Source organism: Procambarus clarkii, chromosome 23 (genome assembly GCF_040958095.1).
Source record: "Procambarus clarkii isolate CNS0578487 chromosome 23, FALCON_Pclarkii_2.0, whole genome shotgun sequence".
In the NCBI taxonomy this organism is placed as follows: domain Eukaryota; kingdom Metazoa; phylum Arthropoda; class Malacostraca; order Decapoda; family Cambaridae; genus Procambarus; species Procambarus clarkii.
The window spans coordinates 40,051,378-40,070,613 of NC_091172.1; positions in this window are offsets into that span (position 1 = coordinate 40,051,378).

A 19,236-nucleotide genomic window follows, 5' to 3' on the forward strand; every position below is an offset into this window, starting at 1 on the left:
AGGTCTGTATGTGTGGTGGTGGAGGTCTGTATGTGTGGTGGTGGAGGTCTGTATGTGTGGTGGTGGAGGTCTGTATGTGTGGTGGTGGGTCTGTATGTGCGGTAGTGGTGGTCTGTATGTGTGGTGGTGGGTCTGTATGTGTGGTAGTGGTGGGTCTGTATGTGTGGTGGTGGAGGTCTGTATGTGTGGTGGTGGAGGTCTGTATGTGTAGTAGTGGAGGTCTGTATGTGTGGTGGTGGGTCTGTATGTGTGGTGGTGGGTCTGTATGTGTGGTGATGGAGGTCTGTATGTGTGGTGATGGGTCTGTATGTGTGGTGGTGGAGGTCTGTATGTGTGGTAGCGGTGGTCTGTATGTGTGGTGGTGGTGGTCTGTATGTGTGGTAGTGGTGGGTCTGTATGTGTGGTGGTGGAGGTCTGTATGTGTGGTGGTGGAGGTCTGTATGTGTAGTAGTGGAGGTCTGTATGTGTGGTGGTGGGTCTGTATGTGTGGTGGTGGAGGTCTGTATGTGTGGTAGCGGTGGTCTGTATGTGTGGTGGTGGTGGGTCTGTATGTGTGGTAGTGGTGGGTCTGTATGTGTGGTGGTGGAGGTCTGTATGTGTGGTGGTGGAGGTCTGTATGTGTGGTGGTGGGTCTGTATGTGTGGTGGTGGAGGTCTGTATGTGTGGTGGTGGAGGTCTGTATGTGTGGTGGTGGAGGTCTGTATGTGTGGTGGTGGAGGTCTGTATGTGCGGTAGTGGAGGCCTGTATGTGTGGTAGTGGAGGGCTGTATGTGTGGTGGTGGAGGGCTGTATGTGTGGTAGTGGTGGGTCTGTATGTGTGGTAGTGGTGGGTCTGTATGTGTGGTGGTGGAGGTCTGTATGTGTGGTGGTGGTGGGTCTGTATGTGTGGTGGTGGAGGTCTGTATGTGTGGTAGTGGTGGGTCTGTATGTGTGGTAGTGGTGGGTCTGTATGTGTGGTGGTGGAGGTCTGTATGTGTGGTAGTGGAGGTCTGTATGTGTGGTAGTGGTCGGTCTGTATGTGTGGTAGTGGTGGGTCTGTATGTGTGGTGGTGGAGGTCTGTATGTGTGGTGGTGGAGGTCTGTATGTGTGGTGATGGGTCTGTATGTGTGGTGGTGGAGGTCTGTATGTGTGGTAGCGGTGGTCTGTATGTGTGGTGGTGGAGGTCTGTATGTGTGGTAGTGGTGGGTCTGTATGTGTGGTAGTGGTGGGTCTGTATGTGTGGTGGTGGAGGTCTGTATGTGTGGTGGTGGAGGTCTGTATTTGTAGTAGTGGAGGTCTGTATGTGTGGTGGTGGTGGTCTGTATGTGTGGTGGTGGAGGTCTGTATGTGTGGTGGTGGAGGTCTGTATGTGTGGTGGTGGAGGTCTGTATGTGTGGTGATGGTGGTCTGTATGTGTGGTGGTGGAGGTCTGTATGTGTGGTGGTGGAGGTCTGTATGTGTGGTGGTGGAGGGCTATATATGTGGTAGTGGAGGCCTTTATGTGTGGTGGTGGAGGTCTGTATGTGTGGCAGCGGTGGTCTGTATGTGTAGTGGTGGAGGTCTGTATGTGTGTTAGTGGTGGGTCTGTATGTGTGGTAGTGGAGGCCTGTATATGTGGTAGTGGAGGCCTGTATATGTGGTAGTGGAGGCCTGTATGTGTGGTAGTGGAGGCCTGTATGTGTGGTAGTGGAGGCCTGTATGTGTGGTAGTAGTGGGTCTGTATGTGTGGTGGTGGAGGGCTGTATGTGTGGTAGTGGAGGTCTGTATGTGTGGTGGTGGAGGTCTGTATGTGTGGTAGTGGAGGACTGTATGTGTGGTGGTGGAGGTCTGTATGTGTGGTAGTGGAGGCCTGTATGTGTACTCACCTATATGTGCTTGCAGGATCGAGCATTGACTCTTGGATCCCGCCTTTCTAGCTATCGGTTGTTTACAGCAATGACTCCTGTCCCATTTCCCTATCATACCTAGTTTTAAAAGTATGAATAGTATTTGCTTCCACAACCTGTTCCCCAAGTGCATTCCATTTTTCTACTACTCTCATGCTAAAAGAAAACTTCCTAACATCTCTGTGACTCATCTGAGTTTCCAGTTTCCACCCATGTCCCCTCGTTCTGTTATTATTACGTGTGAACATTTGATCTATTTCCACTTTGTCAATTCCCCTGAGTATTTTATATGTCCCTATCATATCTCCTCTCTCCCTTTTTTCTCTAGTGTCGTAAGGTTCAGTTCCTTCAGCCGCTCTTCATATCCCATCCCTCGTAGCTCTGGGACAAGCCTCGTCGCAAACCTCTGAACCTTCTCCAGTTTCTTTATGTGTTTCTTCAGGTGGGGGCTCCATGATGGCGCGGCATACTCTAAGACGGGTCTCACGTAGGCAGTGTAAAGCGCCCTAAAAGCTTCCTCATTTAGGTTTCTGAATGAAGTTCTAATTTTCGCCAGTGTAGAGTACGCTGCTGTCGTTATCCTATTTATATGTGCCTCAGGAGTTAGATTAGGTGTCACATCCACTCCCAGGTCTCTTTCTCGAATCGTTACAGGTAGGCTGTTCCCCTTCATTGTGTACTGTCCCTTTGGTCTCCTGTCACCTGATCCCATTTCCATAACTTTACATTTACTGGTGTTAAACTCCAGTAGCCATTTCTCTGACCATCTCTGCAGCCTGTTTAAGTCCTCTTGGAGGATCCTACAATCCTCGTCTGTCACAACTCTTCTCATTAATTTTGCGTCATCTGCAAACATCGACATGTATGATTCCACTCTTGTAAACATATCATTTACGTAAATTAGAAAGAGGATTGGTCCCAGCACCGATCCTTGAGGTACTCCACTTGTTACTGTTCGCCAGTCCGACTTTTCGCCCCTTACCATTACCCTCTGGCTCCTTCCTGTTAGGTAGTTCTTCACCCATACTAGGGCCTTTCCGCTTACTCCTGCCTGCCTCTCAAGTTTGTATAGCAGTCTCATGTGCGGTACCGTATCAAAGGCCTTTTGGCAGTCAAGAAATATGCAGTCTGCCCAGCCTTCTCTGTCCTGCCTTATCCTTGTTACTTTATCATAGAATTCTAAAAGGTTTGTTAGGCATGATTTCCCTGTCCAGAACCCATGTTGGTGCTTGTTTACAAACCCAATGCTCTCCAGGTGCTCAACAAGTCTTAGCCTAATTATTCTTTCAAGTATTTTGCAGGGGATGCTTGTCAGTGATACGGGTCTGTAGTTAAGTGCCTCCTCCCTATCCCCCTTTTTGAAAATCGGTACGACATTTGCCTCCTTCCAGCAACTGGGCAATTCTCCCGACATAAGTGACTCATTGAAGATCATTGCCAGAGGCACGCTGAGAGCCTGCGCTGCCTCTGGCAGCGCAGGCTCTCAGCGTATCTCTGGCGGTGATACTTTGTCTGGTCCAACAGCTTTATTTGCATCCAGTGTTGTCAACTGTTTCATTACATCCTCTGCTGTCACCTCTATATCTGATAGTCTTTCATCTTGGGTAATCTCTTCTAACAATGGGAGCTGCTCAGGCTCGGTAGTGAACACTCCATGGAATTTTGCATTCAGTACCTCGCAGATTTCCTTGTCGCTTTCTGTATATGCCCCTTCTGTTTTCCTCAGTCTTGTCACTTGGTCATTTACCGACATCTTCCTTCTTATATGGCTATGTAGTAATTTTGGTTGCTTTTTCGCTTTGACTGCAATATCGTTCTCATAATTTCTTTCCGACACTCGTCTTATGTTAATGTAATCATTCCTAGCTCTGTTACATCTAATCCTGTTGTCCTCTGTCCTTTGCCTTCTGTACTTCCTCCACTCCCTCCTGCTTCTCACCTTTGCTTCCTGACACTGTCTATTAAACCATGGGTTATTATATTCCCTCCTGCTTTTTTCCTTTATTGTTGGAATAAATCTATCTTCAGCCTCCTTGCATTTCAATATGACTTGGTTCATCATACCTTGCACTGTTTTTCCTCTAAGTTCTTCCTCCCACTGCACTTCTCCCAGGTAGTCCCTTATCCTTCTGTAGTCCCCTTTTCTGTAATCAAGTCTCCTTTCCCGGACCTCTTGTCCTTCGGTCACAATTTTAAGCTCCATCATGTAGTCAAAGGCTAGGACACAATGGTCACTAGCTCCTAGTGGTATTTCATGTTCCAACTGCTCGATGTCTTCTACATTCTGAGTGATAATGAGATCTAATAGGCTGGGCGTATCCCCTCCTCTTTCCCTAGTATCTTCTTTCACATGCTGTGTTAGGAAATTCCTGTCAATAACGTCTACCAGCTTCGCTCCCCAGGTCTCCTCCCCGCCATGGGGATTCCTCGTTTCCCAATCTATCTCTCCGTGATTTAGGTCCCCCATGACCAGCAGCTTCGCTCTCATTCTATGCGCTAAAGTTGCTGCCCTCTGCAGTTCATCCATACATGTCTTGTTGCTGTCCTCGTACTCCTGCCTGGGCCTTCTACTGTTTGGTGGGGGATTGTAGAGTATCAAGATTACAATCTTCTTCCCATCCACTGTCAGAGTTCCATGTATGAAGCTTGTGCTTTCATTGGTACCCGGATTTTCCAGCTCATCAAACTTCCATTTCCGCTTTATTAGTAGTGCCACTCCTCCTCCCTGTCTCTGTGTCCTTTCTTTTCTTATCACCTGGTACCCCTCTGGAAAGATTGCATCCGAGATCATGCCATTTATTTTAGTTTCCACTATTGCCACTATGTCTGGGTCTGCCTCACTAACTCTTTCTTTTATCTCTTCTGCTTTATTAGCTACCCCATCAGCATTGGTGTACCAAACCTTGAGACTCTTCTTGGAAACTCGGGTGTCAGAGTTCCCCCTTTCACCAGGGGTCTGGGGGGAACTGGGGGGTGTCTGGGGGGCAAGTGGGGGCTGTGGGGGTGAGTGGGGGGGTGCTAGGGGGGTGCCTGGGAGTGCCTGGTAGGCGAATGGGGTCTGGGCATCTAGGGGGGTAGGAAGGGCATAATGGGTCTGAAAGTTAGGGGTCTGAATAGCATAGGGGGGTTGAGAAATAGAGTGAGACTGAGAGTCAGATAGAGGTTGAGAGGTTGGGGGGAAGAGGGCTACTGAGGGTGGAGAGTTGAGATGAGAATGGAGCATGGGTGCTGGGAGTGGAAGAGAGGGTATATTAGTTAGGGGGGAATCGGGGGTAGGTGGGGGTTTTGGGGTAGAAGAGGGGAAGAGGGAGATGGGGGAAGGTGTTAGGGGGTCACAAGGTGAGGGGGTTAAATGTGGGCTGGAGGTGCATAGGAGGGGTGAGGGTTGGGTGGGGTTTGGGGGTGAGTGGAAGAGGGGTGCAGTGGAAGCTGGGATGGAGTAGATGGAATTGAAGTCAATGGGGTAGAAGGGGCAGGGGAGTGGGTGTGGTGGTAGAGGTCTGTATGTGTGGTAGTGGAGGCCTGTATGTGTGGTAGTGGAGGTCTGTATGTGTGGTAGTGGAGGTCTGTATGTGTGGTAGTGGAGGGCTGTATGTATGGTGGTGGTCTGTATGTGTGGTGGTGGTCTGTATGTGTGGTGGTGGTGTTTCTGTATGTGTGGTGGTGGTGGTCTGTATGTGTGGTAGTGGAGGCCTGTATGTGTGGTGGTGGAGGCCTGTATGTGTGGTGGTGGAGGGTCTGTATGTGCGGTGATGGACGTCTGTATGTGTGGTAGTGGAGGTCTGTATGTGTGGTAGTGGAGTCCTGTATGTGTTGTAGTGGAGGCCTGTATGTGTGGTGGTGGTGGGTCTGTATGTGTGGTGGTGGAGGTCTGTATGTGTGGTGGTGGAGGTCTGTATGTGTGGTGGTGGAGGTCTGTATGTGTGGTGGTGGAGGTCTGTATGTGTGGTAGTGGAGGTCTGTATGTGTGGTAGTGGAGGTCTGTATGTGTGTAGTGGAGGTCTGTATGTGTGGTACTGGAGGTCTGTATGTGTGGTAGTGGAGGTCTGTATGTGTGGTAGTGGAGGTCTGTATGTTTGGTAGTGGAGGTCTGTATGTGTGGTGGTGGTGGTGGGTCTGAATGTGTGGTGGTGGTGGGTCTGTATGTGTGGTGGTGGAGGCCTGTATGTGTGGTAGTGGAGGCCTGTATGTGTGGTAGTGGAGGTCTGTATGTGTGGTAGTGGAGGCCTGTATGTGTGGTGGTGGTGGGTCTGTATGTGTGGTGGTGGGTCTGTATGTGTGGTAGTGGAGGTCTGTATGTGCGGTAGTGGAGGCCTGTATGTGTGGTAGTGGAGGCCTGTATGTGTGGCAGTGGTGGGTCTGTATGTTTGGTAGTGGAGGTCTGTATGTGTGGTAGTGATGGGTGTGTATGTGTGGTAGTGGAGGTGTGTATGTGTGGTAGTGGTGGTCTGTATGTGTGGTAGTGGAGGCCTGTATGTGTGGTAGTGGTGGGTCTGTATGTGTGGTAGTGGAGGTCTGTATGTGTGGTGGTGGAGGTCTGTATGTTTGGTGGTGGAGGTCTGTATGTGTGGTGGTGGAGGTCTGTATATGTGGTGGTGGTGGTCTGTATGTGTGGTGGTGGAGGTCTGTATGTGTGGTGGTGGTGGTCTGTATGTGTGGTAGTGGAGGCCTGTATGTGTGGTGGTGGAGGCCTGTATGTGTGGTGGTGGAGGCCTGTATGTGTGGTGGTGGAGGCCTGTATGTGTGGTAGTGGAGGTCTGTATGTGTGGTAGTGGTGGATCTGTATGTGTGGTAGTGGTGGATCTGTATGTGTGGTGGTGGAGGCCTGTATGTGTGGTAGTGGAGGTCTGTATGTGTGGTAGTGGAGGTCTGTATGTGTGGTAGTGGAGGTCTGTATGTGTGGTAGTGGTGGATCTGTATGTGTGGTAGTGGAGGTCTGTATGTGTGGTAGTGGAGGTCTGTATGTGTGCTGGTGGAGGTCTGTATGTGTGGTAGTGGTGGATCTGTATGTGTGGTGGTGGAGGCCTGTATGTGTGGTAGTGGAGGTCTGTATGTGTGGTGGTGGAGGTCTGTATGTGTGGTAGTGGTGGATCTGTATGTGTGGTAGTGGAGGTCTGTATGTGTGGTAGTGGAGGTCTGTATGTGTGGTGGTGGAGGTCTGTATGTGTGGTAGTGGTGGAGGTCTGTATGTGTGGTAGTGGAGGTCTGTATGTGTGGTGGTGGAGGTCTGTATGTGAGGTAGTGGAGGTCTGTATGTGCGGTAGTGGAGGTCTGTATGTGCGGTAGTGGAGGTCTGTATGTGCGGTAGTGGAGGCCTGTATGTGTGGTAGTGGAGGCCTGTATGTGTGGTAATGGAGGTCTGTATGTGTTGTAGTGGAGATCTGTATGTGTGGTGGTGGTCTGTATGTGTGGTGGTGGAGGTATGTATGTGTGGTAGTGGAGGTCTGTATGTGTGGTAGTGGAGGTCTGTATGTGTGGTAAAGGAGGTCTATATGTGTGGTGGTGGAGGTATGTATGTGTGGTAGTGGAGGCCTGTATGTGTGATGGTGGTGGGTCTGTATGTGTGGTGGTGGAGGTCTGTATGTGTGGTGGTGGAGGTCTGTATGTGTGGTAGTGGTGGATCTGTATGTGAGTTAGTGGAGGGTCTGTATGTGTGGTAGTGGAGGTCTGTATGTGTGGTGGTGGGTCTGTATATGAGGTGGTGGAGGTCTGGATGTGTGGTGGTGGGTCTGTATGTGTGGTAGTGGTGGTCTGTATGTGTGGTGGTGGAGGTCTGTATGTGTGGTGGTGGAGGTCTCTATGTGTGGTGGTGGAGGTCTGTATGTGTGGTGGTGGAGGTCTGTATGTTATGTATGGTGGAGGTCTGTATGTGTGGTGGTGGAGGCCTGTATGTGTGGTGGTGGTGGTCTGTATGTGTGGTGGAGATCTGTATGTGTGGTGGTGGAGATCTGTATGTGTGGTAGTGGAGGTCTGTATGTGTGGTAGTGGAGGTCTGTATGTGTGGTAGTGGAGGTCTGTATGCGTGGTAGTGGAGGTCTGTGTGTGTGGGGGAGGTCTGTATGTGTGGTGGTGGTCTGTATGTGTGGTAGTGGAGGTCTGTATGTGTGGTAGTGGAGGTCTGTGTGTGTGGGGGAGGTCTGTATGTGTGGTAGTGGAGGTCTGTATGTGTGGTAGTGGAGGTCTGTGTGTATGGGGGAGGTCTGTATGTGTGGTGGTAGTCTGTATGTGTGGTGGTGGTCTGTATGTGTGGTGGTGGAGGTCTGTATGTGTGGTGGTGGAGGTCTGTATGTGTGGTCGTGGAGGTCTGTATGTGTGGTAGTGGAGGTCTGTATGTGTGGTAGTGGAGGTCTGTGTGTGTGGTGGTGGAGGTCTGTATGTGTGGTAGTGAAGGTCTGTATGTGTGGTAGTGGAGGTCTGTGTGTGTGGGGGAGGTCTGTATGTGTGGTGGAAGTCTGTATGTGTGGTGGTGGAGGTCTGTATGTGTGGTGGTGGAGGTCTGTATGTGTGGTGGTGGAGGTCTGTATGTGTGGTGGTGGAGGTCTGTATGTGTGGTGGTGGAGGCCTGTATGTGTGGTAGTGGAGGCCTGTATGTGTGGTAGTGGAGGTCTGTATGTGTGGTAGTGGAGGTCTGAATGTGTGGTGGTGGTCTGTATGTGTGGTGGTGGAGGTATGTATGTGTGGTAGTGGAGGTCTGTATGTGTGGTAGTGGAGGTCTGTATGTGTGGTAAAGGAGGTCTATATGTGTGGTGCTGGAGGTATGTATGTGTGGTAGTGGAGGCCTGTATGTGTGGTGGTGGTGGGTCTGTATGTGTGGTGGTGGAGGTCTGTATGTGTGGTAGTGGAGGTCTGTATGTGTGGTAGTGGTGGATCTGTATGTGTGTTAGTGGAGGGTCTGTATGTGTGGTAGTGGAGGTCTGTATGTGTGGTGGTGGAGGTCTGGATGTGTGGTGGTGGGTCTGTATGTGTGGTAGTGGTGGTCTGTATGTGTGGTGGTGGAGGTCTGTATGTGTGGTGGTGGAGGTCTGTATGTGTGGTGGTGGAGGTCTGTATGTGTGGTGGTGGAGGTCTGTATGTTATGTATGGTGGAGGTCTGTATGTGTGGTGGTGGAGGCCTGTATGTGTGGTGGTGGTGGTCTGTATGTGTGGTGGAGGTCTGTATGTGTGGTGGTGGAGGTCTGTATGTGTGGTAGTGGAGGTCTGTGTGTGTGGTGGTGGAGGTCTGTATGTGTGGTAGTGGAGGTCTGTATGTGTGGTAGTGGAGGTCTGTGTGTGTGGGGGAGGTCTGTATGTGTGGTGGTGGTCTGTATGTGTGGTGGTGGTCTGTATGTGTGGTGGTGGAGGTCTGTATGTGTGGTGGTGGAGGTCTGTATGTGTGGTAGTGGAGGTCTGTATGTGTGGTAGTGGAGGTCTGTGTGTGTGGGGGAGGTCTGTATGTGTGGTGGTGGAGGTCTGTATGTGTGGTGGTGGAGGTCTGTATGTGTGGTGGTGGAGGTCTGTATGTGTGGTGGTGGTGGTCTGTATGTGTGGTAGTGGAGGCCTGTATGTGTGGTGGTGGAGGCCTGTATGTGTGGTGGTGGAGGCCTGTATGTGTGGTGGTGGAGGCCTGTATGTGTGGTAGTGGAGGTCTGTATGTGTGGTAGTGGTGGATCTGTATGTGTGGTAGTGGTGGATCTGTATGTGTGGTGGTGGAGGCCTGTATGTGTGGTTGTGGAGGTCTGTATGTGTGGTAGTGGAGGTCTGTATGTGTGGTAGTGGAGGTCTGTATGTGTGGTAGTGGTGGATCTGTATGTGTGGTAGTGGAGGTCTGTATGTGTGGTAGTGGAGGTCTGTATGTGTGGTGGTGGAGGTCTGTATGTGTGGTAGTGGTGGATCTGTATGTGTGGTGGTGGAGGCCTGTATGTGTGGTAGTGGAGGTCTGTATGTTTGGTGGTGGAGGTCTGTATGCGTGGTAGTGGTGGATCTGTATGTGTGGTAGTGGAGGTCTGTATGTGTGGTAGTGGAGGTCTGTATGTGTGGTGGTGGAGGTCTGTATGTGTGGTAGTGGTGGAGGTCTGTATGTGTGGTAGTGGAGGTCTGTATGTGTGGTGGTGGAGGTCTGTATGTGAGGTAGTGGAGGTCTGTATGTGTGGTAGTGGAGGTCTGTATGTGCGGTAGTGGAGGCCTGTATGTGTGGTAGTGGAGGCCTGTATGTGTAGTAATGGAGGTCTGTATGTGTTGTAGTGGAGATCTGTATGTGTGGTGGTGGTCTGTATGTGTGGTGGTGGAGGTATGTATGTGTGGTAGTGGAGGTCTGTATGTGTGGTAGTGGAGGTCTGTATGTGTGGTAAAGGAGGTCTGTATGTGTGGTGGTGGAGGTATGTATGTGTGGTAGTGGAGGCCTGTATGTGTGATGGTGGTGGGTCTGTATGTGTGGTGGTGGAGGTCTGTATGTGTGGTGGTGGAGGTCTGTATGTGTGGTAGTGGTGGATCTGTATGTGTGTTAGTGGAGGGTCTGTATGTGTGGTAGTGGAGGTCTGTATGTGTGGTGGTGGGTCTGTATATGTGGTGGTGGAGGTCTGGATGTGTGGTGGTGGGTCTGTATGTGTGGTAGTGGTGATCTGTATGTGTGGTGGTGGAGGTCTGTATGTGTGGTGGTGGAGGTCTCTATGTGTGGTGGTGGAGGTCTGTATGTGTGGTGGTGGAGGTCTGTATGTTATGTATGGTGGAGGTCTGTATGTGTGGTGGTGGAGGCCTGTATGTGTGGTGGTGGTGGTCTGTATGTGTGGTGGAAGTCTGTATGTGTGGTGGTGGAGATCTGTATGTGTGGTAGTGGAGGTCTGTGTGTGTGGGGGAGGTCTGTATGTGTGGTGGTGGAGGTCTGTATGTGTGATGGTGGAGGTCTGTATGTGTGGTGGTGGAGGTCTGTATGTGTGGTAGTGGAGGTCTGTATGTGTGGTAGTGGAGGTCTGTATGTGTGGTAGTGGAGGTCTGTATGCGTGGTAGTGGAGGTCTGTGTGTGTGGGGGAGGTCTGTATGTGTGGTGGTGGTCTGTATGTGTGGTAGTGGAGGTCTGTATGTGTGGTAGTGGAGGTCTGTGTGTGTGGGGGAGGTCTGTATGTGTGGTAGTGGAGGTCTGTATGTGTGGTAGTGGAGGTCTGTGTGTATGGGGGAGGTCTGTATGTGTGGTGGTGGTCTGTATGTGTGGTGGTGGTCTGTATGTGTGGTGGTGGAGGTCTGTATGTGTGGTGGTGGAGGTCTGTATGTGTGGTCGTGGAGGTCTGTATGTGTGGTAGTGGAGGTCTGTATGTGTGGTAGTGGAGGTCTGTGTGTGTGGTGGTGGAGGTCTGTATGTGTGGTAGTGAAGGTCTGTATGTGTGGTAGTGGAGGTCTGTGTGTGTGGGGGAGGTCTGTATGTGTGGTGGAAGTCTGTATGTGTGGTGGTGGAGGTCTGTATGTGTGGTGGTGGAGGTCTGTATGTGTGGTGGTGGAGGTCTGTATGTGTGGTGGTGGAGGTCTGTATGTGTGGTGGTGGAGGCCTGTATGTGTGGTAGTGGAGGTCTGTATGTGTGGTAGTGGAGGTCTGTATGTGTGGTAGTGGAGGTCTGTATGTGTGGTGGTGGTCTGTATGTGTGGTGGTGGAGGTATGTATGTGTGGTAGTGGAGGTCTGTATGTGTGGTAGTGGAGGTCTGTATGTGTGGTAAAGGAGGTCTATATGTGTGGTGGTGGAGGTATGTATGTGTGGTAGTGGAGGCCTGTATGTGTGGTGGTGGTGGGTCTGTATGTGTGGTGGTGGAGGTCTGTATGTGTGGTAGTAGAGGTCTGTATGTGTGGTAGTGGTGGATCTGTATGTGTGTTAGTGGAGGGTCTGTATGTGTGGTAGTGGAGGTCTGTATGTGTGGTGGTGGAGGTCTGGATGTGTGGTGGTGGGTCTGTATGTGTGGTAGTGGTGGTCTGTATGTGTGGTGGTGGAGGTCTGTATGTGTGGTGGTGGAGGTCTGTATGTGTGGTGGTGGAGGTCTGTATGTGTGGTGGTGGAGGTCTGTATGTTATGTATAGTGGAGGTCTGTATGTGTGGTGGTGGAGGCCTGTATGTGTGGTGGTGGTGGTCTGTATGTGTGGTGGAGGTCTGTATGTGTGGTGGTGGAGGTCTGTATGTGTGGTAGTGGAGGTCTTTGTGTGTGGTGGTGGAGGTCTGTATGTGTGGTAGTGGAGGTCTGTATGTGTGGTAGTGGAGGTCTGTGTGTGTGGGGGAGGTCTGTATGTGTGGTGGTGGTCTGTATGTGTGGTGGTGGTCTGTATGTGTGGTGGTGGAGGTCTGTATGTGTGGTGGTGGAGGTCTGTATGTGTGGTCGTGGAGGTCTGTATGTGTGGTAGTGGAGGTCTGTATGTGTGGTGGTGGTGGTCTGTATGTGTGGTAGTGGAGGTCTGTATGTGTGGTGGTGGAGGTCTGTATGTGTGGTAGTGGAGGTCTGTATGTGTGGTAGTGGAGATCTGTGTGTGTGGGGGAGGTCTGTATGTGTGGTGGTGGAGGTCTGTATGTGTGGTGGTGGAGGTCTGTATGTGTGGTGGTGGAGGTCTGTATGTGTGGTGGTGGAGGTCTGTATGTGTGGTGGTGGAGGTCTGTATGTGTGGTGGTGGAGGTCTGTATGTGTGGTGGTGGAGGTCTGTATGTGTGCCTGTGAGGAGGGGCAGAAAGAGGACCACTCTAGAAAGAGAACGGAGACGACTGTACAGGAGAAGGAAAAAAATAACGGAAATGCTTCGGCAGACACAACTATCACAAGCAAGGAAAACGAGCCTAAGCAGGGAGATTGAGGAAATAGAACAAACGTTGAAGCGATCATATGAGTCTGAGGAAATGGAATTGGAACAGAAAGCTATACAAGAGATAAGGAAAAATCCGAAATATTTTTTCACATACGCAAAATCCAAATCCAAAACCTCGACCAGTATTGGACCGTTAATTACAAATGAAGGTACGTACACAGAGGACAACAAAGAGATTAGTGAAATTCTAAGAAGCCAGTATGAGGCTATGTTTAGCACACCAATAAACAACATGAAAGTTGATGACCCAGACAGCTTCTTTATGAATGACATTCAAGCTGCAGATAATATAACGGATATTACCACAAACTCGGAAGACTTTGAAAGATAAATTGATAATATGCCTATGCACTCAGCTCCTGGGCCTGACTCATGGAATTCAATATTCATAAAGAAATGTCAAGTACCAGTAGCGAGAGCACTCAGCGTAATATGGAGAAAGAGCCTGGATACAGGGGAGATACCAGCAGCACTTAAATCTGCAGATATAGCTCCGTTGCACAAGGGGGGGAGTAAAGCCTTGGCAAAAAATTATAGGCCAGTTGCACTAACATCACACATAATAAAAGTGTTTGAAAGAGTGATTAGGAATCAAATTTCTAGTTTTATGGAAAACAATGAATTGCACAATCCAGGACAACATGGATTTAGAGCGGGAAGATCCTGTCTGTCACAGTTACTCAACCACTATGACAAAATCACAGAAGCCCTAGAAGAGAAGCAAAATGCAGATGTTGTATACACAGACTTTGCAAAGGCGTTCGACAAATGTGACCATGGGGTGATAGCTCACAAAATGAGGTCAATGGGAATAACTGGAAAAGTAGGACGCTGGATACTCAATTTCCTGTCGAACAGAACACAAAGAGTAACAGTCAATCAGATAAAATCGAGTCCAAGCGATGTTAAAAGCTCTGTACCTCAAGGTACAGTCCTTGCACCGCTACTGTTCCTTATTCTCATATCTGATATAGACAAAAATACACGTCACAGCTTCGTGTCGTCCTTTGCAGATGACACAAAAATCAGCATGAAAATTACCTCTGCTGAAGACATTGAAAAACTACAAGCAGATGTCAACAAAGTTTTTGATTGGGCAGCAGAAAATAACATGATGTTTAACAGTGATAAATTTCAGGTACTCAGGTACGGCAAAAATGAGGATCTGAAACATAATACAGGGTACATAACACAATCGAATCTTCACATAGTAGGAAAACAGCATGTCAAGGATTTGGGAATAATGATGTCCGACGATCTAACGTTTAGGGAGCATAACCAAGCAAATATTGCGTCAGCCAGAAAAATGATCGGATGGATTACGAGAACTTTCAAATCCAGGGATCCCATCACAATGGTTGTACTCTTCAAGTCACTTGTGTTGTCCCGTCTTGAGTACTGCTCAGTACTCACTTCCCCCTTCAGAGCAGGAGAGATTGCTGAAATAGAGGGAATACAGAGAACATATACGGCACGCATAGACGAGATAAAACACCTAAATTACTGGGATCGTCTCAAAGCTCTCCAAATGTACTCTCTAGAAAGGAGACGAGAGAGATACCAAATAATATACACCTGGAAAATACTGGAGGGTCAGGTCCCAAATCTACACAGTAAAATAACAACGTACTGAAGTGAACGATATGGAAGAAAATGCAAGATTGAACCTGTGAAGAGCAGAGGAGCCATAGGCACAATCAGAGAACACTGTATAAACATCAGAGGTCCGCGGTTGTTCAACGTCCTCCCAGCGAGCATAAGAAATATTGCCGGAACAACCGTGGACATCTTCAAGAGAAAACTGGACGGTTTTCTAAGAGAAGTGCCGGACCAACCGGGCTGTGGTGGGTACGTGGGCCTGCGGGCCGCTCCAAGCAACAGCCTGGTGGACCAAACTCTCACAAGTTAAGCCTGGCCTCGGGCCGGGCTTGGGGAGTAGAAGAACTCCCAGAACCCCATCAACCAGGTATCAACCAGGTGTGGTAGTGGAGGTCTGTATGTGTGGTAGTGGAGGTCTGTGTGTGTGGTAGTGGAGGTCTGTGTGTGTGGTAGTGGAGGTCTGTATGTGTGGTAGTGGAGGTCTGTGTGTGTGGTAGTGGAGGTCTGTATGTGTGGTAGTGGAGGTCTGTATGTGTGGTAGTGGAGGTCTGTGTGTGTGGTAGTGGAGGTCTGTGTGTGTGGTAGTGGAGGTCTGTGTGTGTGGTAGTGGAGGTCTGTATGTGTGGTAGTGGAGGTCTGTATGTGTGGTAGTGGAGGTCTGTGTGTGTGGTAGTGGAGGTCTGTATGTGTGGTAGTGGAGGTCTGTATGTGTGGTAGTGGAGGTCTGTATGTGTGGTAGTGGAGGTCTGTATGTGTGGTAGTGGAGGTCTGTATGTGTGGTAGTGGAGGTCTGTATGTGTGGTAGTGGAGGTCTGTGTGTGTGGTAGTGGAGGTCTGTATGTGTGGTAGTGGTGGTCTGTATGTGTGGTAGTGGAGGTCTGTATGTGTGGTAGTGGAGGTCTGTATGTGTGGTAGTGGAGGTCTGTGTGTGTGGTAGTGGAGGTCTGTGTGTGTGGTAGTGGTGGTCTGTATGTGTGGTAGTGGAGGTCTGTATGTGTGGTAGTGGAGGTCTGTGTGTGTGGTAGTGGAGGTCTGTATGTGTGGTAGTGGAGGTCTGTATGTGTGGTAGTGGAGGTCTGTGTGTGTGGTAGTGGAGGTCTGTATGTGTGGTAGTGGAGGTCTGTATGTGTGGTAGTGGAGGTCTGTATGTGTGGTAGTGGAGGTCTGTGTGTGTGGTAGTGGAGGTCTGTATGTGTGGTAGTGGTGGTCTGTATGTGTGGTAGTGGAGGTCTGTATGTGTGGTAGTGGAGGTCTGTATGTGTGGTAGTGGAGGTCTGTGTGTGTGGTAGTGGAGGTCTGTGTGTGTGGTAGTGGTGGTCTGTATGTGTGGTAGTGGAGGTCTGTATGTGTGGTAGTGGAGGTCTGTGTGTGTGGTAGTGGAGGTCTGTATGTGTGGTAGTGGAGGTCTGTATGTGTGGTAGTGGAGGTCTGTATGTGTGGTAGTGGAGGTTTGTGTGTGTGGTAGTGGAGGTCTGTATGTGTGGTAGTGGAGGTCTGTGTGTGTGGGGGAGGTCTGTATGTGTGGTAGTGGAGGTCTGTATGTGTGGTAGTGGAGGTCTGTATGTGTGGTAGTGGAGGTCTGTGTGTGTGGGGGAGGTCTGTATGTGTGGTAGTGGAGGTCTGTATGTGTGGTAGTGGAGGTCTGTATGTGTGGTAGTGGAGGTCTGTGTGTGTGGGGGAGGTCTGTATGTGTGGTAGTGGAGGTCTGTATGTGTGGTAGTGGAGGTCTGTGTGTGGGGGGGGAGGTCTGTATGTGTGGTAGTGGAGGTCTGTATGTGTGGTAGTGGAGGTCTGTGTGTGTGGGGGAGGTCTGTATGTGTGGTAGTGGAGGTCTGTATGTGTGGTAGTGGAGGTCTGTGTGTGGGGGGGAGGTCTGTATGTGTGGTAGTGGAGGTCTGTATGTGTGGTAGTGGAGGTCTGTGTTTGTGGGGGAGGTCTGTATGTGTGGTAGTGGAGGTCTGTATGTGTGGTAGTGGAGGTCTGTATGTGTGGTGGGAGGTCTGTATGTGTGGTAGTGGAGGTCTGTATGTGTGGTAGTGGAGGTCTGTGTGTGTGGGGGAGGTCTGTATGTGTGGTGGTGGTCTGTATGTGTGGTGGTGGTCTGTATGTGTGGTGGTGGAGGTCTGTATGTGTGGTGGTGGAGGTCTGTATGTGTGGTCGTGGAGGTCTGTATGTGTGGTGGTGGTGGTCTGTATGTGTGGTAGTGGAGGTCTGTATGTGTGGTGGTGGAGGTCTGTATGTGTGGTAGTGGAGGTCTGTATGTGTGGTAGTGGAGGTCTGTGTGTGGGGGAGGTCTGTATGTGTGGTGGAGGTCTGTATGTGTGGTGGTGGAGGTCTGTATGTGTGGTGGAGGTCTGTATGTGTGGTAGTGGAGGTCTGTATGTGTGGTGGAGGTCTGTATGTGTTCTAGTGGAGGTCTGTATGTGTGGTAGTGGAGGTCTGTGTGTGTGGGGGAGGTCTGTATGTGTGGTGGAGGTCTGTATGTGTGGTGGTGGAGGTCTGTATGTGTGGTGATGGAGGTCTGTATGTGTGGTAGTGGAGGTCTGTATGTGTGGGGGAGGTCTGTATGTGTGGTAGTGGAGGTCTGTATGTGTGGTAGTGGAGGTCTGTGTGTGTGGGGGAGGTCTGTATGTGTAGTAGTGGAGGTCTGTATGTGTGGTAGTGGAGGTCTGTGTGTGTGGGGGAGGTCTGTATGTGTGGTGGAGGTCTGTATGTGTGGTGGTGGAGGTCTGTATGTGTGGTGGTGGAGGTCTGTATGTGTGGTGGTGGAGGTTTGTATGTGTGGTGGTGGAGGTCTGTATGTGTGGTGGTGGAGGTCTGTATGTGTGGTGGTGGATGTCTGTATGTGTGGTGGTGGAGGTCTGTATGTGTGGTGGAGGTCTGTATGTGTGGTGTTGGAGGTCTGTATGTGTGGTGGTGGAGGTCTGTATGTGTGGTGGTGGAGGTCTGTATGTGTGGTGGAGGTCTGCATGTGTGGTGGTGGAGGTCTGTATGTGTGGTGGTGGAGGTCTGTATGTGTGGTGGAGGTCTGTATGTGTGGTGGTGGAGGTCTGTATGTGTGGTGATGGAGGTCTGTATGTGTGGTGGTGCAGGTCTGTATGTGTGGTGGTGGAGGTCTGTATGTGTGGTGGTGGAGGTCTGTATGTGTGGTGGTGGAGGTCTGTATGTGTGGTGGTGGAGGTGTGTATGTGTGGTGGTGGTGGGTCTGTATGTGTGGTGGTGGAGGTCTGTATGTGTGGCGGTGAAGGTCTGTATGTGTGGTGGTGGAGGTCTGTATGTGTGGTGGTGGAGGTCTGTATGTGTGGTGGAGGTCTGTATGTGTGGTGGAGGTCTGTATGTGTGGTGGAGGTCTGTATGTGTGGTGTTGGAGGTCTGTATGTGTGGTGGTGGAGGTCTGTATGTGTGGTCGTGGAGGTCTGTATGTGTGGTGGAGGTCTGTATGTGTGGTGGAGGTCTGTATGTGTGGTGTTGGAGGTCTGTATGTGTGGTGGTGGAGGTCTGTATGTGTGGTGGTGGAGGTCTGTATGTGTGGTGGTGGAGGTCTGTATGTGTGGTGGTGGAGGTCTGTATGTGTGGTGGTGGAGGTCTGTATGTGTGGTGGTGGAGGTCTGTATGTGTGGTGGTGGAGGTCTGTATGTGTGGTGGTGGAGGTCTGTATGTGTGGTTAAGGTCTGTATATGTGGTGGTGGAGGTCTGTATGTGTGGTGGTGGAGGTCTGTATGTGTGGTGGTGGAGGTCTGTATGTGTGGTGGTGGTCTGTATGTGTGGTGGTGGAGGTCTGTATGTGTGGTGGTTGAGGTCTGTATGTGTGGTGGTGGAGGTCTGTATGTGTGGTGGTGGAGGCCTGTATGTGTGGTGGTGGAGGCCTGTATGTGTGGTGGTATAGGTCTGTATGTGTAGTGGTAAAGGTCTGTATGTGTGGTGGTGGAGGTCTGTATGTGTGGTGGAGGTCTGTATGTGTGGTGGAGGTCTGTATGTGTGGTGGAGGTCTGTATGTGTGGTGTTGGAGGTCTGTATGTGTGGTGTTGGAGGTCTGTATGTGTGGTGGTGGAGGTCTGTATGTGTGGTGGAGGTCTGTATGTGTGGTGGAGGTCTGTATGTGTGGTGTTGGAGGTCTGTATGTGTGGTGGTGGAGGTCTGTATGTGTGGTGGTGGAGGTCTGTATGTGTGGTGGTGGAGGTCTGTATGTGTGGTGGTGGAGGTCTGTATGTGTGGTGGTGGAGGTCTGTATGTGTGGTGGTGGAGGTCTGTATGTGTGGTGGTGGAGGTCTGTATGTGTGGTTAAGGTCTGTATATGTGGTGGTGGAGGTCTGTATGTGTGGTGGTGGAGGTCTGTATGTGTGGTGGTGGAGGTCTGTATGTGTGGTGGTGGTCTGTATGTGTGGTGGTGGAGGTCTGTATGTGTGGTGGTTGAGGTCTGTATGTGTGGTGGTGGAGGTCTGTATGTGTGGTGGTGGAGGCCTGTATGTGTGGTGGTGGAGGCCTGTATGTGTGGTGGTATAGGTCTGTATGTGTAGTGGTAAAGGTCTGTATGTGTGGTGCTGGAGGCCTGAATGTGTGGTGGTGGAGGTCTGTATGTGTGGTAGTGGAGGTCTGTATGTGTGGTGGTGGTGGTGGGCTGTATGTGTGGTAGAGGAGGCCTGTATGTGTGGTGGTGGGCGTGCTGTATGTGTGGTAGTGGAGGTCTGTATGTGTGGTGGTGGTGGTGGGCTGTATGTGTGGTAGTGGAGGCCTGTATGTGTGGTGGTGGGCGTGCTGTATGTGTGATAGTGGAGGTCTGTATGTGTGGTGGTGGTGGTGGGCTGTATGTGTGGTAGTGGAGGCCTGTATGTGTGATGGTGGGCGTGCTGTATGTGTGGTAGTGGAGGTCTGTATGTGTGGTGGTGGGCGTGCTGTATGTGTGGTAGTGGAGGTCTGTATGTGTGGTGGTGGGCGTGCTGTATGTGTGGTAGTGGAGGTCTGTA